The sequence below is a fragment of the Belonocnema kinseyi genome, chromosome 9, assembly GCF_010883055.1.
Source record: "Belonocnema kinseyi isolate 2016_QV_RU_SX_M_011 chromosome 9, B_treatae_v1, whole genome shotgun sequence".
Classification (NCBI taxonomy): Eukaryota; Metazoa; Arthropoda; class Insecta; order Hymenoptera; family Cynipidae; genus Belonocnema; species Belonocnema kinseyi.
In genome coordinates this window covers 45,793,669-45,819,086 of record NC_046665.1, presented here as the reverse complement: position 1 = coordinate 45,819,086, position 25,418 = coordinate 45,793,669, and the positions used below count along the sequence as shown (strand labels likewise).

General features: G+C 31.8%; 1 protein-coding gene across 2 annotated transcripts in view; it reads left to right on the top strand.

Annotated features, from left to right (window-relative positions):
* Positions 1 to 9,251: 9,251 nt before the first annotated feature.
* LOC117180897 (homogentisate 1,2-dioxygenase) overlaps positions 9,252 to 25,418 on the top strand; it is a 235,894-nt gene continuing 219,727 nt past the window's right edge. For both annotated transcript variants that reach the window (XM_033373497.1, XM_033373498.1), the window contains exon 1: positions 9,252 to 9,334. The gene's annotated coding sequence lies outside the window, so the exon portion shown is untranslated. The remainder of the gene's footprint in view (positions 9,335 to 25,418) is intronic.

The following is a 25,418-nucleotide window of genomic DNA, read 5'->3' as shown; positions in this document are numbered from 1 at the left end:
TCCTTATAAATATATAACTGTATAGGAACGGTATAATTTTTGTATATAAAATCAAATAGTGTTTCTTAATTTATGAAAGTAACTCTATAGAAGGACAAGAAATTTCATAATGGTACAAGCCTGTAGAAAAGTTATAGTTACCACTAAAAAAATCCAACTCTTATAGAAAAATATGTTCAATATATTGAACTCTAAGCTACTTGAGCCTAAGAGAAAAATGAGCATCCTCATTAATTGTTATAAATTGTTATTCGGAGCATATTTATTCATATGTATTTTCAGTCAAATATATTCAGGAAGAAATTCTGTTCGAACCTCTTGCAAAACGTGCAATTATATCAGACAAAAATGTTGAACATTTCACTTCAAAATTAAGATAAAAAAACATAGATTAATTATTCATTATTTAAAGTATTTAAAATAAAACAATAAATATTGCAATGTGAACCTGCTAAATTCGGAATTTTCAACCCAATTTTAAATTTCAAATATTTTAATTACGCTCAGAGCAGACGTAGAACGTAATTAAATTTTTTGTTAGGTACCACGACTTTTCTAGTGTCTAAGTTTTGAAGGAAATAATCATATAACAACATTTTTTGTCAAATAACATTAGCTATCTTTTCTGAAGTTTATCTTCCCAATAATCCAAATCTGAAGCTTTGTTAACTTATCATTTGTGGAGTAGACGCTGGACCGATAACCGGGAAATGACCGGGAATTTTTCGAGACCGAAAAAAGTCGAGAAATGAGTATGATTGTGAATTTATTTATTCACAAGAAATTTCACAAGTTTTTATAAGAACCATCTATCAAATCACTTTGAATAGCACAAATATCATATCACATAATAGAATTCAATTTAAAAAAATTCGATTTCAACTTTTTTTTAATTTTAAGTTTAGTTGTTAGCTGTTTTAATTACTACATCATTTAATTTACAACGCTGAATTAAAAAATCTTTTAGATTACAATTTTTCGATTTATGTCGTAATTTATAAACGTAAATTTTTAACTGAAAGAATTTAATAATAAAACTATATCAATTAATTAATGGTTTGTAAAACTAAACTGTATTTCGAGTTTTAAAAATGTAAAAATATATTATTTTACAATATAATGCTAAATCGTTTTTAATTTGAACAACTTACAGATTTTTACGTTGAAAAGTAACTTTTTCAATACGAAATCCTTAATAATTAAGCAAATCGAAATGTCTGATTCAAACTTCATAAATTAATTTCAATGTGAAAATAACTTAAAATTAATATATTCATTAATTAAACGATTTTATTTTATTTAAAATCTTATTCAAATATTGTTTTAGTCGAAAATATTACATTTTTAACCCATTCAGATCGAAAATGTTTAATTAATAAAATGTCTAAATGAGCAATTATCCATCAAATATTCAAAAGTAAGCAATTTGAAACTGAATCGTTTGAAATAGAAAAACTTAAATGTTAAAAATTTTAGAGTGCAACATTTAACTTTTAACGATACAATTGTTGTTGTAACGTTAAGTAACAATTGAAAATTATTAATTTGAAACGACCAAAATTGAAAAAAATATAATTAATTTGGTATTTAATTTCTCTCCAATTGCAAGAGGAACTTTTTTGGTTTACATTTTTAATGTGTGGAAAAATGTGAAGTATTGTATTTTTAACATTTTTATCAACCTCGAAATGATATTCTAATTTTGGTTAAATTGGCAGTAAATTATATATTCGTAAAGTTTTTATTGAGTTAAAAGAGATATTTTCTTTAATTGCAAGAGGTCAATTTTTTATTATCAACATTTTTATTGTGTTTGAGAAAAGAATTTTTCATTTTCGTTTTTTTTCTGAATTACAAGAGGACACTAAAAAAATATAGAAAATTCTAATTTTTGGTAAATTGGCAGTACATTTTATATTTGTAAAGTTTTTATCGAGTTGAAAGAGATACCATTTTTTTATTGGAAGAGGCCATTTTTTCCAAGATTTTTATTGTGTTTGAAGATAGAATTTTTAATTTTCGTTTTTTTCCCTAATTTAGAAGAGGGCAATTAAAAAATATTTATTGTTATTGAGTGTAGGAGAGGAAGTGTTGATTTTCAATTTTTTCTTAACTTAAAATAATTTTTTTTATTGCTACGGTTGTTATAGAACTATAAGGAAGGGAATTTGTTTTTTAAAGTTTTTCGAAATAGGAAGAGGCCCTCATTTTTTGATATAGTTAGATGATATCTTTGCTGTTTCTTGAAAGAAATCGTCTTTTAATTGACCCAACTATTATAACAGTAAAGACGATTTTTTAATTGACATTATGGTCGATCGTATTTATTTGTTTTGTCTTCTGCAATTAATTTAAAAGATATTAATTTATTTTTGATACGCTTCCCCGATTGTCCCTAAATTCTTACATTTTATATTAATTATACATATAGAATGAATCAAATATTGATATAGAAAGTCTCTCCGTGCACCGGCATGTAGAAACTTCGTAAAAGGAGATAGAATTTTACATCCAGGACACCTTCTATTTCGCGCAAAAGAGGTGGACAATGAAACTTCAGTTTCTATTATTGCATTTTGTTTGCAAACTTCGAATTTAAAAACTTTTGTTGTCTAAATCATAAATTCCATAATTTTTTCCCCTCATAAACATTTGAAAGGTAATATTAACTATCGACATTTCAATGCAAAATTTAATTAATAACAGCTTGAAATGACAAATCAGCAGTAACTTTTTTCAGATTTGAGATTATGTTGATATATTTGTATCTAAAATAATATTTTTATTTAGAACCTGTTTTCAAAATTTTCACTCGGAATGCTAAAAAATTAGTGAAGAATAAAAACGATCAATACTTGATGATGATTATAACTTTTTCTTCAATCTTTTGTACTGACAGTGGAGCAAGCTTGAAAATCCGTTTCAAGCTTGTTCGTGATTTTTTTATTTTATTCTGTTTTATTTTTCGAGTCATACTATTAGTAAATGCTGTAAATGTACTATAAGATTTTTCTAAATATGAGTTTATTTACATTTCAGACAAACTGAACAGTTTCATGCTTTCGAGCAGTAGAAGAGCAACTAAACACGCAACAAAACAATTTGTTCTTTGATTTTCGTGGCGAAAACTCCATTGATAAAGTTTTATTTATTTTATTTGTAACTATTTATTTGTCACTTTTTATTTTTTCCTGTTTTCACAGTAAAAAACACTTTAAAATCTTTAGAAAAATTATTTTCGTATATTCGCCTATACTTCCCGTAAAATTTACCTACGCTCAATGCTTTCCGATTATGTCGCCAGGTGGCGTATGCGAGTTCTTCAGATCCCAATACTTTTACACAGGTTGAAACTTTGAATTTAAAAAGGAGGGTACCAAGAATTCGCCCCGCGCGCCCACTAATGAGACTGGTACCAAATGAAAGCTCTTGTTGAGTAGATCAAACTTTACAATGAGCACAACGTTGTAGAATTGAGCCTTCATACTGTTTTCTGCCATTCAATGTCAAAACTCACACTAAGAGTAAAAGTAATACGTGGGGCAGAATGCGCCAAGTGACCCCACCTGAAATAATTTTTTCTCTTTTATTGGTTTAAAACTTGGCAATATACATGAGCTTGAAGTTTTTACATTTACAGGTGCTCTTTTACCTTCACGTAATGGTAACTTCTTTTAGGAATATACGATTTTATTTTTATAACAATTTTTTGAAAAGCTATTTTCATGTATTTTAAGGTTATCATAACAGTTCTTTTTTCATTTTTAATTTTTATAGTTAAAAAGTAGGTTACCGAAAATGGCCCATCATCCCCCACTCATGAGAAAGGTATCAAATGGTCAATTTTTTCATCTGATAAATGTCATGGAATGTAGCCTTCTTTGAGTATTCGGCTTAGATTTACCGTGACGTCTTATCTTCAGATGATGATGACTGCTCATCATCCGAAAGTTCTGTGACAACACAAATATTATTCAAGTTAGCTACTGGATATTTAATTCTTTCTTGGAACCTTCCATACGCAAGATACCATAAGGAGGGTCATTGTATGGACACAGCAACCTACTGTTCTACTGCCGTTTTTGCAGTGACAGTAATAACCAATAATTGACTCATTGTAGGATTTCTCAAGATCGACGAGAATATATAGGAAGTATTTTGTAGCAGAGGAATGACGAGAACAAATCTTTGCTCTCACTAGCAACGGTTTAATGGCTCGAATATTGACACTGTCAAGGGGTTAAGAGTCAGGGTGTTAGTAAACTTTGAAGACATAAATTCCATCTTCATTTACGTGTTCAACATAATAAGACTCGGCTTGAGAGAGTTGGTAAGAGCCTAAGCCGATGAATCGCAGATCTGATTCTGTAAGATGAGGAAATTCTAAAATACTTTCATGGGAAATAACTTTAAAGCGTTCCAAATTCTTTTTATTTTGTTTAACTTCATTTAAGTTGCTAACTATTCTACACTGTTCGGAGCATCCATAAGTGACAACATTCTAATAGCAATGGCTTCTGCGTCATTCTTGTCTGACTCCATGTGGTCATAAAATGCATTTATAGAAGCTGCAGCGTTTCTGTAGTCTTCATTCATATATGAGAGGGATTTATTTTGGAATTCTGTATCAAAATATCGAAAGATTTGTTTAATTCTGCCATTACATACTTCAACAATGATGCGACATTTTGTAACAAGCCTAGAAAGATTAGCTTGTCGAACCGTTAGTTGGCTTTCACCACATTCAACATAGTCCGGCAATTTAACGTCCAAGTGCAAGTTGCGCAGTGTTTGCAGAGCATCACGGAAGCAACGGTCGGCAAGTAAGACATCTCCAGGGTAAAAAAAAGTAAGCACATTTTGAAAGCACTTCATGATGTTTTGTATAATAGTGGCATCATTTTCAGTGTCTTTGTTGGGCCCAAAGACGTCTAAAATATATCCATCAGGCGAGACAGCAATAAATGGTTTTAACAAGTTCCTTTTCTTCTGAACGCTATATGTTTGACGCTGAGACTGATAATTCGGACTTCTTTGTATATATAAGTAAGTACCATCTAGTATCGTGATCAGTTATTCATTATCTGGAAAATAAAGTATTCGTGACACTGTTGTGTTATATTCGATTACTTGCTCTCTTGTTATATGATTAAAACCAAGATACTTTGGTACAAATTCATTTGAGAGTATATTCCTCACTTTGTCTAGCATGAAACCTATTGTACTAACAGGAATTCCGTACGTAACAGAAAGTCTGTCATGGCTTTCTCCCGATCTCAGTTTCGTTAAGTAAATTACAAGAGCAGTAGAAGGCCTTTTGAGATTCTTCAGGTTTGGGAGCATATTAATTAGATCAAGGAACTGATGTTTCTTTATTCCTAGCCACTGCTTGTATATATTCTCAGGAATTTAAGCAGGAACATCAAAATAGAAAGATCGATTAGTTGCCTCTAGTGCTATATCCCTCAGCATATTAAATGCATCCTGCACTTGCGTTGCGTTATAATTGTGAAAGTAGGTTGGAGGTGGCTTAGACTCCCCGAAAAAGTCATTGTGTTCTCTGCAGACTCTGGCATCTTTTGGAATATAATGATTATGGTCACACATCATTTGTTTCCTAAGCACCTCATTTATACGGAAAAGACTGATGCGACCTTTACAACGGAAGACGCATTGTTTATGTGAGTCTGATGCACGCGATGTTTTTAATACTACCTCATTCTGTGAGCTACTGATAGACGGTATACTAGCAGTTGTAGATGAGGAACGTCCAGGGGTGTTAAAGTCTCGAAAGCATGCATGGTGTATGAATTCGTACTGCTCAGGTGGCAATACGATGCTCGGTTTACCCCTGCGCCTTGCTCTTCGGCGATTTTCTGCTTCTCTGCAAGCGTAATCCCGCAATGACTGATTTTCCTGACCAATAATAGAATGACGTCTGTCATTTCTAAGACTTCTACCACAACCGGCACATTTTTTTCTGTTGAAAACCTGCTGATTGACTTGTTCCTAACCCTGTAGTTTTTTCGGACTCAGCAGGCAACGGCTTTTTTTTATTGGATGTCATTTTCCTTATGACTAAGGAGCTACGAGAAAACGGACTGATTACGCACTTACAATTATAGCTAAATACAATGACACTAAAATAGAAAATAAAAAACGAAACATTGCAATAATAAATAAAGAAATAGCCAAGAGCCGATGCACTTGTACCCACTCATAAACTGTAAAAATTTTGTTGGGAAATAACGAAAATGTTCGGGACGCAATAAACCTGAAAATTCGGAGATTTTCTCATAAAAAAGTTCGTGAAAATTCCACATTGATATCGGTGATTTTTCCAGAGTTTAGGGAATTTCCCCCAAAATATCTACGAGAAAACTCCACATCGATTTCGGTGATTTTTCCAAAGTTATGGGAATTCTCCCTACAAAATTTTCGGTAAAATTCCCTGATTATTTCGGTTAATTTTTTTATATATTTTGGGAATTTTCCAGAAAATAACTTCGGAAATATTCCACAACGATTTTGGAAATTTTTCCAGAGTTAAGAGATTTTTTTCTTAAAAATGTGAATAAAACTTCATAGCTATTTCAGTGAATTTGTTTCATATTTTGGGAATTTTCCCCAAAATGGATTAGAGTTATATTTCAAATCGGAATTAGAAAACATTAGAATGTAAAGAGAAACAAATGAAATAAAACTTTACCATACACAAAATGAGCTGCAAGAAGCAGGAGACCACCCTCCAGCATACCGCATCCCTCCACAAGAATAAAATCTTCCACAACGATTTCGCAGCAACAGAACCCATCATATAATAATCCCCCTAAAAGAGACGAACGTAGATGAATTAATGTTGCTTACATACTGTATCAATTTCGAGTGTACCGACACTAGACTGAGTCGAATTACTCACCTTTTATAGCGAGCACTGGATGCCTCGAATCAGTCAGTTCAATCATTTCTGCGTCTGTTGCTTCCTGAAAAAATAAAACTTAGTGTAAAATATTTACACGAAAAAATAAATTGCAAGAAAATTCATGATTAAAACAATGCAAAATATATTTACAATTACTGAGAAAATGTTCTCCTTTTAAAAAAATGTGCTAATTAATTTAAAGATTCCCAACGCCATGGGCAGCTGACTCTAGTTCTGTAGCAGACTATAATATAATGGTAAACATGGTATTCCTTATAATTCAAACAAAATTTCATGTAATAATATTATTGCAAACATTGAAGAATGTATAAAAAATGTTGAAGAAAATAAAAAAGTAAATATTAGAAAAGTAGTTACAGAATTAATTTCAATTCACACTAAAATCAACAAATTTAATAACGATAATAAAGTTTTCGAAACAGTTAAAAAATTTCAAAATGATCACAAAGATATAATTTTTGTAAAACCAGATAAGGAAAATATTTCAGTAGCAGCTAATAGGAATTATTATAATGAAACAGTTGAAAATATTTTAAAAAACAATATTTTATATCAAAAAGTTAATACCAGTTTAGTTCCAACTATTGAAGGAAAATGCAATGATCTTATATTTAGATGGGAAAATAAAAGATATATAAATGAGAATTTAGCTTATCAATTAACAAATCATGGTAGTGTTGTTGCAAAGGCTTTTGCCCTTCCTAAAGTTCATAAGCCTGACCTAAAATGGAGATTAATCGTGTCATCCATTGGGTCACCTATTTATAATTTGGCAAAATTTTTAGCAAAAACTTTAAAACCTGTTTCTGGTACGAGTCACTCCTTTATTACAGATAGTTGGGATTTTAAAGAAAAAATCAAGAATATACAGGTACCTAGTACTCATTCATTAATTTCTTTAGATGTTATTTCTATGTTTGACAATATTCCATTAGATTTACTTTTAGATTGTATAGAAGAAAAGTTACAAATTTACAAAAATTTAACAAAAATATCGAATTCTGAAATTTTAATAGCAGTTGAAACAGTTTTTAATAATACAGTTTTCTCTTTTAATCAGAAATTTTATAAACAGATATCAGGTTGTCCTATGGGATCTCCATTATCTCCCATTGCTTTCAATCTTGTTTTAGAAGATTTAGAGAATAGAGCATTAGCTAAATTGAGTTTTAAACCGCTTTTCCATAAAAGGTATGTGGATGACGTCTTCACAATAGTTCCTACTGATAAAATTCAAGAATTAATTAAAGCTTTCAATAGTATAGAAGATTCTTTACAATTTACATTTGAATTAGAAAACCATAGCACCTTAAATTATTTAGATATGTCAATTATAAGAACAGAAAATGGAGTTTTAATAACCAATTGGTACAAAAAACCTTCATGGTCAGGTCAATATTTAAATTATAATTCACACCATCAATTTAATCAAAAAATTGGATTAATTAAAGGATTAATAGACAGATGCATCAAACTGAGCGATGTCAAATTTAGGAAACATAATTTAAAGCAACTTAAAATCACATTACAGCAAAATAATTATCCATTACCTTTGATAGAAAGAAATAGAAAGAAAATATTAAAGAAAGAATATCAGAAATTTACAATAGTTCTAGAAAACATAATAATTGGTTCGACAGTTATAAAAAAACTGACCTTCGTGTTTCGTTACCATACGTACAAGGTATTTCCGAAAGACTAAGAAATGCTTTAAAAAAATTTGATGTTAATGTTTATTTTTAAAATAACCATAAATTAGAAAATTGGTTTTTAAATAAAAAAGATTCTGAAAAAATTAAAAATTTATCAAATGTAGTTTACTTAATACCATGTAAAGATTGCAATAAAATTTACATTGGTGAAACAGGTAGAAGGTTGAAAATATGATTGACCGAACACAAAAGAGATTGTAGATTGGGAAATTTAAATACGGGTTTGTCACAACACTCATGGAATTTTGGTCATTTATTTAATTTTGATTTTGATAATATAAAGATTTTAGCAAGAGAAAACAACACTTATAAGAGGAAAATTCTTGAATCCATTTTTATTAATAAATATAAAAACTTTTCTATAAATTTAAAAACAGAAGTACTTAATGTCACTCAATGTTACCATAGTATGATAAATTGAATTTTTTTTCAAATTCCTAATGCCTTTGGCGCGCTATTCTCATTGTAATTGATTGCGCCCTCTTATGGGAAAACAAGTTACTATAATTTCTAGCATTACCTACGACTTATGTACCAGTCATAGTTGATCCATCGTTTTGACTACAGTGGTTCGCTCCAAGGTTTTTTAAAAATATGTAAAAATTTAACTATTAGGAACCTCTTTTTATTTTTGAGGTTTCCTAATTTCATGTCGACTTTAATCATTGTCTTTTCTAAGGTAATAAGAATTTTTTGTACTTAGATTTTTTAAATCACATGTTGTTTTGTAACTTTTCAAAATAATTGTTATAATGTATTTTTATTAGGTATAATTGCCTGATGATGACCAACAGATGTGGTCGAAACGTCGCACGTTTTTTGTATGTTTTTTTTGACAATTAAAGAAATTTTTGACTCGGATTAATCCCTGTCTTTTATTTTTTAAATTTGATCGTAAGACCGAAATAAGTTGAACAACTTGCTCCTATTAAATTTATAATCGATTGAAGAAAGGTTTTACTTCTTAAAAATTTGAGAAGTTTTATTTTTTCAAAAATTAATCTTTTTTGGTAGAAATGTATTTTTCTTGTTTAAAAATTCATCTAATTTAATTAAAAATTCATTTCTTTGGATGAAAATGCATGCTTTGATCAAACTTCTTTTCTTTTCGTATAAAATGGTTGAAAGTTCATGCAGTTTTTTGGAAATTAAACTAATTTGATGATAATTTTATGGTTGTAAATGTATTTTTTAAAATGATAATGTAACTGTTTTAAGTGGAAATTTATCTATTTTGTTAAAAATTCGTTTTTTTTTGTTGTTTTAAAATTGATTTATAAAATTTTAAATTTCTGTTTTCTGTAGGAAATTGTGCAAATTCGATTTTCCATTTGAAAATTTAAATATTTTTTTTAAACTTTGATCTTTTGAGTTTAATAATTGTTTTTGACTGAAAATGTAACTTCAGTTTTTCCTTGACACATTATTTTTCAGTCGGAATTCAACTATGTGGTTGAAAATTCATGTATTTTATTGCAATTTTGTCTTTTTTGGAAGAAGTGTTTTTGTACGTAAATTCATTTCTTTGGTTGAAAATTGAACTATTTTGTTGTAGATTTAATTGTTTTTTTATTCAAAATTAATTTTTTTATGCAAACTTAATTGTTCCATTTTTTGTTAAAAGTAAATCTTTTTTATTAAGAATTAATTTATTTTGTTGCAAATTCCATTTTTTATCTGAAAATTTAACTAGTCCATTGTTGGTTTCATGCTTATTGTGTTAGATTAAAATTCGTTTCGAAAGTTAAAAATAAAGGTAAAATTCGTTTTTTGCCTTTCGTGGTATTAAATACTGTGCGATATTTGCGTGAGAGGTGATTTTTAGCGAATGAGACTTCTCTCACTCGTTTCGCTACTGCGGAAAACTTTTCATTCACTAAATAATCACCTCTCACACACGTATCGAAATGTACTATTCTCGCTCCGGCTTAGTGTTTGATTTCACACTTTCCAGTGAAACTTTAATAATAATAATAATACTTCATATTTCAATATTCATAATAGATATAATCGATTACGATTTCGGGAAATCGTGTAAATATAAAAATTATTATTAGCGTAATTACGAAACTTCACAATTAGAATATGAAAACCTAATATCTTTAGAACAAGAATTGGTATATTCAATAGCAAATATTGATATTTTATGTATTAAAACGCAGAATAAGAAAAATTGATAATGACATATTCAAATAATATAAAAGAAACTATAGGAATTAATAGATTGAGGTACAAAAGTTAATATAAATATTCTACAAATTAATATAGTCAAAGAGAAAGTGAAAGGTAATAAGAGATATTTTTATTTTCTGTGATAGACGCTAACAGAAACTGTAATCTTCAATTGAGGAAATTGCAAAACACTACATTGAAAAATCCGAATGTAGCCTCACGATGTGAATCGGAGAACTTCGTGTTCCCCGCTAAACTAGTCAAGATTCATGCATGGACACGTGTTTTCCAGTGTTTTGTTTTTGAGGCAAGAGTGGTAATAATTGGCTAAAGTATACATTTTTTTATGATACTCAACTTACAAAATATAAAAGTTATTAGTTGAAAATTTCAAGGATTGCACCACTCAGGTTTTGAGTATCATATTACAAAGCATTACTAAAGATTCTAGAAGGTTTCAATATATTCTCAAGATTTAAAAATATTTAAAAGGATTTTTGAACGTTCTACAAAGAATTATGAACGTTTTACGAAGATTTTATGGATTTGAACGATTGAAAAGAGGCGTGTACATTAGGGTGGTCCAAAATCATACCTGTTGAATTTTTTTTTAATTAGAGGGCATGCCACCCCCCCCCCCATTTTATGTGGTTGCCGGAAAAAAATTCCCTCCAAGTTTTAGCCAAATCGGTTAATATTAAGACTCGCCGCAAAGGCCTTAAAATCCTATAAGATTAACATGCGGAAATTTTGATTTATAAAAATAATTTTAGAACGACAAAATTGAATGTAATTTTTATAGAATGAAGTCTTATTGAATTAAATAAACTTTTCATGGCCAATGTAAAACATTTTATGAACGAAAAATTAGTTATTTAAAGCATTTGCTTAACGTTTAAATATTTAACAATAAGCAATATACTTAATTGAATTGAGACAAATATCAGATTTTTGGATTACAATTTCCAATAAAATGTTACATTAATATGCAGTAAATTTATGAAACAATACGATAATGGTTTGGACAAAAGATTTTGTTCTTTACAATAATAAATTACCACAATAATTACAGAAAAACAGAAATTTCAAACACTTATTTTCGAAAAAAAATTTTTAAACTGTAAGACGAGTTTAATGTAAAATGTCGTTCATTCAATTATAAGGAATACATTGTTTCGGTACGGCGGCTCGTCAAAGACTGACTTGGCGGTGTACCGTGATTCGCATTCCAGCGCACGGGCCTTAATGGCGCTAGTGTCGTACAATATTTTAAAATTCGGATTCTCACAAACTCGTCCATTCTGACTTAAAGTTCTACCCGAGCTATTAAATACATTTTAACTCGTTCTAATATCTTGCGAAAAATATTCGGGGTAAATTTCGCATATTACCGCAACAAATTCTGAGCACCAAGGCTACATATTGCAAGCATCCCACGTACCTACATATGGCTTTTGCGTTATCTGAAAGTTTTCGACGTCTTTTAAGATGTACCTATCATTACGCAATTTTTTTAATACCTCATACGGACCTTTATATTGTGGTATAAACTTTTTCGAAACACCGACAGTATTATCAAAATTTTTTACTACCACAAAGTCCCCAATTTCGTATTGGTGAGGATCCTTCCGTTTTCCATAAAAATACGTTTTGTTGTAATTTTGCGCTTTTATAATTTTCTCCCTCGCTTCGGATCTAATCTTCTCGATATCGCGGAAATCTTTGCTATGTGTAGTTTGCTCTAAATATTCCGCTACTGGATCAATCATTTTACCTCGCTGGTTGACTTCGAATAGCAACTTGCTAGGGGTAACACCGGTTGTGTTAGGAACAGCGTTGTTCAGAGCAAACTCAGAATCCGCGAGCATTTTATACCAGTGGTTCCCTGAAGAGTAATCGGAAATTTTTGCTAACGTAGGGCCCAGTAATCTGTTCACTCTCTCCACCTGCCCATTGGCTTTTGGTGACGCAGTCGCATTTAATACATGGTAAATGTTATTCTTGTCTATTTTTTTTCGGCCTGCTATAGTTCCTGAAATATTCGCTGAGACTGTTTATCGCTTCCTTAGTTTCCGTAGTCTTAACTGCGCAGAGTTTAACAAACTTTGTGAACCCGTCTACAACTAGTAAAATGTGTTTCCTTGTCGCAATTCTCTTATCGATCGGTCCGAAATGATCGATGTGGCAAGTTAAAAAAGGAGTATTACCCTTTGGTATAGAATTGAGATAACCTTCTCGCTTTCCTGTAGAGGGAGAAAAAGCTACGCATTTCAAACAGTTTGCTATGTGATTTTTCACCTTATCAGTCATTCGCGGAAACCAGTAATTTCTTAGAATTGCCTCGGATGTTCTTCCTGACCCAAAATGGCCCATTTCATCGTGATACTTCCTAATAACATGGCTCACCATTTTTTCGGGTACATAAAATAAGATGTCTCCATCACGCTTCCTATAAATTAGGCCATTTCGCATTTCGTAAAGTTTATCTACGGTGTTTTGCAATTTCTCGCGTAATTCCCTAATATTTGGATCGAGATTTTGACTAATTGACAGGTTTGATTCAAAGGTATTGTCCTTGACAATCATGATATTTATCGCTCGACTTAGCGCGTCAACATGTTTCATCTTTTCCTCTGAGCGATTTTCAAGTATTCTGTCATACTTTCTAATTCGGCAGACAATCTTTCGATTCGCGGGCTAATGTCTCTTTTATCCAAAGTTAATTTCAAAGCATTACAGTCAGTGATTATTTTAAACTGAATACCCTGGAGATAAATTCGGAAGCGCCGAAGAGCATAAACCACGGCCAGAGTCTCGAGTTCACAGCTATGGTACCGGGTTTCAACGTCGGTTGTTCGTTTTGAAAAGTAGAATGCGGGATGGAACTGCTTATCTTTTTTACGCTGAAGTAAAACCGCGCCATATTGTAATTTACTCGCGTCACAGTGGAGTTCGGTTTCATCATTGGGATTGTAGATACTCAAAACTGGAGCCCCCATTAACTTAGTTTTCAAGGATTCAAAAGCCTGAGATTCGTTAGTACCGAAATGGAATTCTACATTTTTCCTAAGCAGGTCATAGAGGGGTTCAGCGATAACAGAGAATCCCTCCACGAATTTACGGAAATAGACACACAATCCTAGAAAACATTGAACATCTAGTATTTTTTGTGGCATGGGAAAATTAATAACGGCTTTGACACCGTGATTGGTCGGACTTATTCCATTTTTAGTGATATTATACCCTAGGTACTCTAGTTGAGCTTGGAGAAATTTACACTTGTCCAGACGCAATTCAAGATGGTTATCAGACATAAAGATAAAAACTCTTTTTAAGATTTCCAAATGGTTTTCTAAAGTCTCGGTAGCAAGGAGAATATCGTCGAGATAGACTACCACCTCACCCGATCTTATCAGTTTCGCGAGCACTGTATTTACGAATCGCTGAAATTTCGCGGGAGCTGTCTTAAGGCCGAACGGCATTTTTAAATACTCGTACTGACCAAGTGGTGTTATAAACGAAGTGTATTTGATCGAATCCGGTGCCATGTCAATATGATGAAACCCGTCTTTCAAGTCGAGTAAAGTGAAGTATTGTTTGTCTCGTAATTTATCTATCTGTTCTTCGATCAATGGTAGTGGATAATTATCCCTCAAGGTGATTTTATTTAAGAACCGATAGTCTACGCAAAGTCTGAATTCTGAGTTTTTCTTCCTAACCATTACTATTGGCGAGGCATACGGAGACTCACTCTCGCGGATAATTTTTTTCGATAATAAGGAATCTAGTATTTTCTGAAGCCGATTCTTTTCTTCAAAAGAGAGCCTTCGAGATCCAAAATTGATGGGGCGGTCATTGATTAAAAGTAAACTTAATTCCGTTGTAACTTTCGGAGACTCTGGACGTTTTCGGTTTAAATATTCGTTCGTGAACAATTTCTTTAATTCTCTCTTAATTTTGAAATCTACTTCTGGATTTATCTCCCGAGAATTTACAAGGTCGTCCGCCGAAACCTCGATATCAAAAATTTGTCTCGTTACCTCGGCCTCAACTTCTGACAAAGATATTAACCCTAAATTAAATTTCTCTAGTGCGTTACGTCTTAAAACGGCAGAAGATCGCATAGTATCATCGGGTACAACGAAATTTCTACTTTACGTTCAACATTATTTAAAGACACATTTACAAGTACAACACCTAGTGGGATAAGAGCACTGTTATTAATTCCACTATACTTACATGATTTCGAAGCGTATGGTTTCATACTTACTCCAGGTACGCAACTGCTTTTCATGAAACTTATTGGACTACCTGTATCCAAAAGCGTATCCAATGAAACAACACAAATTTTATCCTCGTCGTCGAATTCGTACGTAGCTGTCTTGAAACACTGCTCGTCGATTGTTTTTTCCTGGATACTCCTTGTTGGTTGACCTGGTGGATGTAAGAAACTGGATACTATCTTGATCTGCTTCTCGTCTAGTGGATTCTCTGACACGTTGCTAACCTGGTTTCGTTTCTGTTGTTTATTCCCTGTTGGGCATTCCTTTGACTGATGGCCTAATTCGAAGCACTTAAAACAGGCCCCCGATGGTCTTTTGGGCATTTCACATTCGTTTGAAACGTGGCCAAATCTGCTGCAATTGTAGCAACGTAAAGCTTGAGTACTCTTCGTTGTTTTTTCATCCTTCATCCCAGTCGCAGATTTGAGACCTTTCAAAGAAGTACCTGTATTAATCTCCTGAGTAAATTTTGTCTCGTCTTTCAAAGATATTTTCTCGAAAGCTTCCAAAATGCTCTCTTTATCTCTGAATCTTTGAATCCTAGCTTGTCACCGAAGTGATGTTTCTGGTACTCCTTCGATCAGATATTCAACTACGTCTTCTTCGTCTTTGATGGGCACAGAATTTACAAGAATTATTTTCTCCTAGAAGTAATCACTAAATGTCTCGGAAGTTTTCCATGATCTGCCTTCAAATTTCTTCCAAAGAGTAATTTTACTTTTTCGGTGATCGAACATTTTTTTGAGTTCGTCTAAAAGATTCTCTACAGTCATGCCGATGAACTCTCGCTTCTAGTGAAACCATTTTAAAGCCTTTCCCTTCAGTTTTGCACCTATTAGCAGTCGTCCAGAAGAGTCATCTAATTCGTAAGTAGTGCAGAGCAGCTGGAATTGCTCCTTCCATTTTCTGAAGTCCGTGTTAGTACCCTCGAAGTCGCTAAGGAGGTCCTTTAATGTGCTTATATTTATTTTACGTGAAGGTGGCTGCTGAACTTGCGCGCACGCAAGTTCAAGTGCGAGTCTTGCAAGCTCAAGTTCTCGTCGCATAAGGTCGCGCTCTCGTCGTAAAAACTCAACTTCGGAATGTTCATTTGTTTGAATCTTACGGACTTCCGCCAACAATTTATCCGCTGGATCTGCTTCCTGAAGGCGTCAAATAATTTCGACTTTGGTGCCGTATGTCGCTATTCCACGAACAGCACACACATCCTTAAGTGTTGCTACCTTAAATTTGGTAGGGTCCATGATGTGTCACACAAAGCGAAAAATAAGCACTGTAAACCGAAAACAAATCAGTCTCTGTGAGGTTCGGAGTTTTCAAGATACGTCCATCAAAATTCGGCGTCACTCGTATTTTCGGAAGGATGCGATTTCTATCCACAAGTTGACACAAAATGTACACTCACGAACCACTCGCGTAATTACGGAAGAGGTTAAGAGAAAAACTGAAGGCTCTGGAAGGATCGGAAGGTTTAAAAGCGTGCGAAACGTAAGCGCGTTCGAAACCGACACGTGCATCAAATCCGGCGACATTTGAATTTCTGAAGGCTACGGTTTCGACCCGCAAATTTACACAAAATTTACACTCACGCACTACTCTCGTGATCGCGGAAGAAGTTCAGGGAAAAACTGAAGGCTCTGGAAGGATCGGAAGGTTTAAAAGCGTGCTAAACGTAAGCGCGTTCGAAACCGACGCGACGCTATGACAAAGTCAGCGTTACTTGACAGATTTCGCGACAGAAAAAAAAATCAATGTTCTCGTGATTTCGCGATACACTGTGGGCGATTTGGATGTGTAATCCTACTTCTGAAGTTTGTAAGGCGAGTTTAATGTAAAATGTCGTTTATTCAATTATAAGGAATATATTGTTTCGGTACGGTGGCTCGTCAAAGACTGACTCGGCGGGGTACCCTTATTCGCATTCCAGCGCACGAGGCCTTAATGGCGCTAGTGTCGTACAATATTTTAAAATTCGAATTCTCAAAAAAAAAAATTATTTAAACAAATAAGAATTTATTGCAAAATAAGTTACTTGTATCTGAATGAAGTCGACATTTAATTATGAACAGCAAAGCTAACTAAATTTTTTTTAAACTAGAGTTTTATACCTCTTTTTAAGAAAAAGTTACAATTGAATAATAATAAATTGTTTAAACGAATTCTAAAGGCTTGAAACAAATATCATTATTCCTAAAAATGATTAATTATCCAATCAAACATAAAAAATCTATCTTTCAATGAGTAAGAACAAAAAAAACTGTTTAAACAAAAATAAATTGTTTAAACCATTCCACTTGACAAACAAAAATAATTTTCGGCAGAAAAGGGGAAAACGGAGCATTTATGTGTGAATTTCTGGCAAATCTTGACAAATTATTAATATCTCCCGCAAGCTAAGTTTAAATCCAGAAACCTGAAACCCATTTCTCCGAAAACCAAAATTTCCCCATGTTAACCTTATGGGATTTTCAGGGGTTTTGCGGCACGTCTTAATATTAACCGATTTGGCTGAAACTTGGAGGGAATTTTTTTTCCCGGCAACCTCAGAAAACGGGGGAGGGGGAACGTACTATATTCGAAAGTCGGTTGTTTGGACCTCTCTAGTGTACACCACTAGTTTCAAAATATTTGACAACAATTTTGCAAGGCTTTTAACTATTTCCTAAGATTTAAAGGATTTTAAACAGTATAAAAAGGGTACAGTACACCAGATTTCAAAGATTGTAAAACATTTGTAAAATTTGAAAATATTTCACTAAGTTTTCAAACAATTCGATGATTTCAACGAATAAAAAAAATTCACAAATATTTCAAAAAATTTCAGAAAGATTTTGAACATTTCATAAAGATTGCAAGGATTTCGAATATTTGAAAATGGCGTTTACACTAGATTTCAAAATTTTCACAAAGATTTCGAACATTTACAAAAATTGTAAAGCTTTCAAAAGATTTCAAATATTTTATGAATATTTTAAAGACGTTTAATAATCAAATCAAGTTTTAACAAATTTGAGAAGATTTTTCAACGTTTCAATTATTTCAAACTAACACAAAAGGTTTCACAAACAAATTTTAAACTAAGCATTCAAAAATACGTCATAAAACTTTTACAAAGATTTTAGGTACTTTAAAGATTGTAGAGATTTTAATCATTTTACAAAAATTGAGAATGACTCCAAAAGAATTCACAGAAGTTTCAAGACTTCACAAAGATTTTAAGTACTTCAAGAGATTTCAACGAATTCACAAAGATTTTAAAAGGTTTCAAAGATTTTATAAAGATTTCAAGGATTTCAAAGACGACTTGTGCTCGAAAAAAATAAGAAATTATTTTATTTATAGCTCTTTTTTCTTATAAATGGTTGGTCTTGTAAATGTATAATAAGATACTTGATTTATACAAAATTTGTATTAAGTTCAAGGTACCCACAATTTTTGTCCTAGGACTGTCACTTGTATGACCAAGCCGAATGTAAGGCGGAAACGAGGTGATTTAAAAAAAATGAAAAACCTAGATATTTTTTAATTTAATTCAAGCCCAATTTTGACCTTATTAAAACAGCATATTTTCCTATTTTTACTTTTAATTTTGAATGTTTCAAAGTCGAGTTATTAAGCACCATGCCGTTTCTCACAATTCTAAGAATTTTCACCATTTAGTATATAAGGAATTTTCAAAGCCCTTCTCACAGCCTGATTTGCGTGCGATGCGTGTGTTATATTTATATGTTTTCGTACTATGTACAAAGTGTAAAGGTTAAGTTAGTTACATCAGCGAATGTATATTCTTCATTGTTATGTACACATACTAATAATTATAATGATAATGTGCGTATTTATGTACAAAATTATGCAGTCTGAGTTGGTGGAGTGTCACGTCTTTAGCAAATTTCAAAATCCTCTCTTTCAAAATGTGAAAAAATTATTCCAATCTTTCTAATAATTGACATTATAGGCTTGCTTTAATTTAATATAGTGAATTTTAAATATCACATTTTCTTTTAAAGTTCTGAAAAACTTATATTAAGTTTCTAAAGTAAATTTTTCATAGATTATTAATAAATACTATACTACTTTTTAATATACATACCTGATTTCCCTAAATCGTAAAAGATTTTACTAAATTGTAATATCGATTTTAACTTTTTTTGGAACTAAATTTCTATGGGTGTATATTTAAACCCATAATTCTATCAGATGGGAGTGAATCGGGACCTCTATTCCTATATTTGGCGGTTGCAAGTGATGAAGAAGGACACTTCTCTGCGTGTCCAATGATCACTGCAAGCCATAATGCCAAGAAGGTATCTTTTTGGTTCTGAGAGTGGGGTACGATTTTAAAGTCATTTCCAAAGGAATTTGTTTGTGATGCCGGGAAAGCGATACTGATTGGAACAGTGAGAGCATTTGCAGGTTACTTGACGATCGATGAGTATGTGAAGGCATGTGAGGCACCAACAGTACCTCGTATTTATATAAGAATCGATGTCGCTCACTTCATAAAAATTTACGCAGACTTACTGAAAAACGCGAGATCAAGAATTGTCTGAGTTTTTTATAAAGCAGCGATTGGTTTATTAATCAATGTACGAGATCCGGAAACTGCAAAAGAAAATATTAAAGGCGATTCTGCTCTCAGCGAGGTGCCCTAGCGATGGAGATTTACGAGGAAATAGGAAAACAGAGTGCCAGATGATGAGAGAAGAATTAATAGCTATGCTTCATCCTGACGAATCAGATGAAGAACCCGAAGAAGAGATGGAATATGCTAAACTAATGGATTTACAGGATAACAGAAGTATCTTCGAAGCAGAAACATCGAATTTTACAAGCCAGTGACTGCAATGTGCTCAAGTAATAAATCAGTAAGTTCAACGCATTACTGAAACAGAAAGCAGCACTCATGTTGGCGCTTATGAATTCCTGATCTTGCGCATAAATTATTAAAGGATATGCGATATTTCACTCTCTGCTCTTGCATCAATAGAGACATGTTTGGATATGGACGTATCCCTGCATTCTGTGCTGTTTGCCAAAGCAAATTTAAAAATATAAAAAAAGTTATATTGGACGGAGAAAGCCTTCCGATGCGGGTAAATGATTTCTTAAAATTGCATGTGAAGAAATATATGACAGGACATATGCATATTGTTGATTCTCGTCAGAAGAGAATTGCGGAAAAAGATATGTCCATTTCTGCCGATGAAAAAGAATCATCTCAAAATCTTAGCCCCGTAGAAGAATCGTTTGTTTCAGTTTCTCAATCTCTTGATTCAACAGTGGACCAAACAGAAACTGACGGCGGTCCACTGGATGTCGCTGCCGGTGACTTGCGTCCTATGGTCAGAATCGACGGGGGGCCTCGCTGATTTGCGTTCTCGCCATCCGTTCCTTCTTTCTCTCTCCACTCGTCGCTTCACTCGTATTCGTTCAATTTTTATTTCCCTAATTTTCCCTTCGCACATTTTCCAGGCTTGGGACTGGCAGCGTTCTCTACTATAGTAATGTATACTTTCGATGCTGTCATGTTTAAAAAATGTACGGAAATATGTATTGTCAATAATAACCAGCCAATAATATTGAGTTAATAATATTAAATCGTCAAGCTAGGAAAAACCCGGAAATTCAAATAAATACACAAATTTCAAATATTTCCCATCGCATGAGCTATTTATTTCACTTTGTGCCATAACTGGAATTTCCTAAAATACTAAAAATAGTCATTGTCACATAAAAAATAATATTAAAATGTCTTGCTATTTTCCGTATCTTTTTCTCAAACCTATACGGGTGAAAATTTGCAGGAGACTTCACGAATGAATTCAAGCCTAGTTATGAAACTTACTTGCAAAGATAACATTGTATCAATAAGAAATTGTTCTTTCTATAAAATTTCTTGCCTCGTTTGACCAGTGCTTCTCATTTTTAAATAAGTTCAGGCTTGAACTTCTTTTAAAGCATCTGTGAAATTGAAAATATTTGGATGGGAACAGTTAAACATTGCGTTCAATTTCAAATGATATGCTTCACAACCATTTGTTGTACGCATTGTTGTAGGAGAAAATTTAGCCCAAATTTTGAGTGGAAAACTGGTATTACATGAAATATAATTTTTGAAAACATAATTATAAAACTTTTCAAGTCTTTCCTCTGATGGTTGAATTGGCTTTATTTTTTCATTAAAAAATGTTTCAACTTCAGATGAGTCTAAAGAATCAAGACCAAAAAGGATTCTCAAAAAGAACTAATTTCTCATTTTGCGCTTTTATATTCATTGCTTAATTCGAGTTTTTGAATTTTCGTCCACCAACATTGACCTAAATGAAATCTACAACCTTTAATAGGGGTGGAATCGTTTAATACTGTGCGGGTGGCTGTATGGATATCGATTTCAAAATCTACGTAAATTACTTTAAGACTCAAAGTCTTACCAGTTAATTTTTTGCATTATAAAGCTAAATTAGAAAGTACTGTTGCATAGGAAGTCACTTTTTTGTCAAGAAGCAAAAAGGAGGCGACAGTAATATATAAATTTTCATTTAATCCAATAATCGAAAAAACTTTTGTAAATTGGCCAGGACAGCTGTAAATCGGGAAGCGGGAACACGCACGAAAGACAAACACTTTTACAAACTAGTAAGAAGTTACTGTAATTATAGTTATTGATGGTTTCAAATTTTTAGGCAATTGCCTCCTTTTTGAACTGCCCCTACACCTCTCATGTTAGGTCCGCCACTCAAGTGGTGGGGAAGAAAGAGAGGACTACCTTTTGGCTAGGCACCCCGTCGATTTTGACCATAGGACGCAAGTCAACTGCAGCCCTGGATGTAGTGGACAAAGTAATTCTCCTGGAAGAGTTCGCTTTCAAAAACAACTGGTCATTCAAGGAATAAAGTGAAATAAATACATGCAGCTTATGTAACACGACTGTATTAATTAATAGTACGTTAAACGTATCCCTGGACAGCGATTCCGGACAAATTTGCCTTAATTGCAAAGAAGACAATAGCGCGCGAGCTACTCGTATTTTGGCAACGCGGGAAGAAGAGAACTAGAGAGGGCTTGTAAAAGGAGTGGGGAAAAAAGCTGTGACATACTATGTCACATTTCTGTGCATAATAAAACTTTCTTCGAAAAAGGAAATTACTCTTTCGTTTTTAATAATGAATCTTTAAGCAACAAATTTTTAAAAATTAAATAGTTGAATTTTCAACACAAAATTTTTTTTACCAAATGAATGAATACATAAAAAAAAGATACATACTCGACAAAAAATTAAATAGTAACATTTACAGTTTAGAAAAATTCTTTTCAAACAAAAACTATTTTTCAATTTAAGAAAATCATTTTTAATCGAAAAAAAGTAATTTCAACCAAAAAAACAAATTAGTTGCCAAGAAGTTTAATATTCTACCACAAAAGACGTTTCAACAAAATACAGAAATTTTCAACTTAAGAAGATAAATGTTGAAACTAAGTGAAAGTTTTCATACTACAGGATAAAAATATAAAGGAAGTTTACATTTTTAACCAAATTTCCAAAAATAAACCTTTCGCAGTGAATTTAGTTTTTCAAAACTGTTATTTGAATGTAAAAAATTCAATGAAAATATAGAAAAATGATTATTTTTTATTAATTGTGATTGAAAAGTTTTGTAACTCTTTTTTGTAAAACTCTTATAAACAATTCCGCAACTCCCATAAGACCTCTTAGAACTATCAAAATTTTTTAATGAATCTAAAGATGCATTTAATTGACTTTCTCACAAAGAGAATAATGTAATGGGCCGGCATTGTTCCACGTTGTGGACATGAGGTTAGGTTAACATTTAGCTACATTACAATAAAATAGAGGAAATAATATACTCACACGAAAATTGTGGGATTTTATCGGCTAATCCCCAATTCGCCGACACGTAGCAGGTTTCCTTATCCATAACTGTATGGACACTTGTAACTGAGGAAAGTACACCAAACGTACAGAAGTGTCCCTGAATCACATCTCGCGTAAACAAATGAACGGCGGTCTCTTCAACTCAGGCGTCAAAGGCAAAATATTTAAACTGATTATCTCCGCGTATGCGTGTAGCTGAGTAGTTGGTTTGGATTGAAAAAATCATTTCTTTGATTTAAAGAAATAGGTTTTTTTATTTAAAGTACTGTTCTCAAATATATTACTTTTTTCATTTCCGTTTGAATTTCTTTTGAATCAAAAAAATATTCATTTTAATTAAAGGAAGCCTATTGCAGAAATAATTTCTTTAAATAAAAGATACGAACTGCGTCATTTTTTAGGACCAAATAAATGTTTTTTTTTTAATTTTAAATATATTTTTGTGTTAGCTGAAAAGAACAATGGTAAAGAAATGATTTCTTTAGTTAAAAAAATTTTTTTCTGAGTGTATAAATTGGTGCTTTATGAATTCCGAATTCAACAATAAAGCATATTTAGCTGTATTAAAAAAATAGTATATTTTGAGCGATAATGGATAATGTGGATTCTAATCGTAATATCTCATATATACCTGCCAATCTATTCGAGCGGCGATGCCCAACTCGCATTTTGACCTTCTGCGGTTAACCCCACGATTGCATTCAGCGGGTTACCCCTCGCTTGCTTGTTCTCGCCTGGGATTATACCTTAGAAGGCTGGCGTATCTGGGAGATTTAACTGGACATTGTAAACTGAAATCGTAAATTTCATTTTCCGGATTCCCCACAGTAAAATTAAGCTGTTGGCCCTTCTGGTTCTACTTTAGAAATTTCCAATGGAGTTTATTATACTGAAACTCGAAGATTACAAATTGGATAAAAATGGAAATGTTTGGTCTTGGTACTTAAAAATTGATTTCGTTGCAAATTTTAATATTTTTAGTCGAAAAGTCGTTTCTTTAAAATATATTTTTAAACTTAAAACTTAACTGTATTATTTATGTTTGCACTTAATAGAAGATTATTCTTCTTAGTGGAAACTTCTCATAAATATTTATATTCAACTATTTGGTGGAAAATTAAACTATTTTCATGAATTGAAAATTTACAATTTAATTGAAAATTCTTATTTCCAAATAAAAAATTGGAATATTCTGTATGAATCCCGTCATTAGTGCTAAAAGTATTTTTTAAAAGATTTAAACAGATTTTCAAAATTGTAAAAAAAAAAATAATCTGGAAGATTTTCAGGCATTTAAAAACATTTTGAAGGTTTTATTAAAGATGGTAGGAAAAATTGAATAACTTTAAACGATATTCAGAAGTTTTAAAAGAATTTTAAAAATAATTCAGAGGATTCCAAATAATCATAAACAAAATTATATGCGGAAAATTCATTAAAATTTCAATGAAAATTAAATATGGTTTTTTATCTTAGAAACTGAATTTTAAGAAAATATTTAAGAATATTTCGAAAGATTTCTAACGTTTTAAACAAAAATTAGAATTTTTTAAGTGTTTTTTTTTATTTTGCAGGATTTATTCGGAATTCAGGATTTTTAATGTCTGAAGATAATGAAAAAATTTTCTCAAGGTTTCTGGTGAAATTTTTAATCACATTTTTGTTGTAAAACTTATTTTTTACAAAATACTTAAAAAAAGTTTCAAACAAAATCAAATTTAGAAGAATAAATAAAAATTAAACAATTATTACTTTAGACAAAATTCGATTAGGTTAAAAATATTTAGAAGTTTTGAAGAGATTCAAAAATAATTTAAAATTTGGAATGATCCCAAAAATTTTTTAACAAAATATATATTTTTGAAGAACTTTAAATAAGATTTTGACGGTTTGAAATGATTTTTTAAGATTTTGAGATAACAACAAAACATACTGAAGATTCCTGTAAAAAATATTAATGAAATAAATGAAAATGAAATAAATAAGAATTAAACAAATATTAATTTTTAACCTTTTAAAAAAAAAATTTAACTTCTAGTTTAAAAAGTGTTAATAAAAAAAATCGTAATCTCTCAAGTTTTAATGCTTTCCACTGAAATTGCTTAAAATGGTATAAATTAAAAAAAAATTTTAATTGGTTGCTTCATTCTTCAAATTAGAGCATTGGAACTTATAGCGTTGACTTTTTTTAATCTTCGATCTGTACAATTTATGAAATTTAGAATTTTTTATTTTGCAGTTTACCGATATGAAGGCTAAATTCCACAACGTTTTGCCTATTGTAAAGTTTGATCTACTCAACAAAAGCTTTCATTTGGTATCAGTCTCATTAGGGACCGTGCTTAAATTACGTAACAGCTTAAAGGGTGGGGGGTTGAGGGATTCCGTTACGATTTATTACGGTAGGGGGGGGG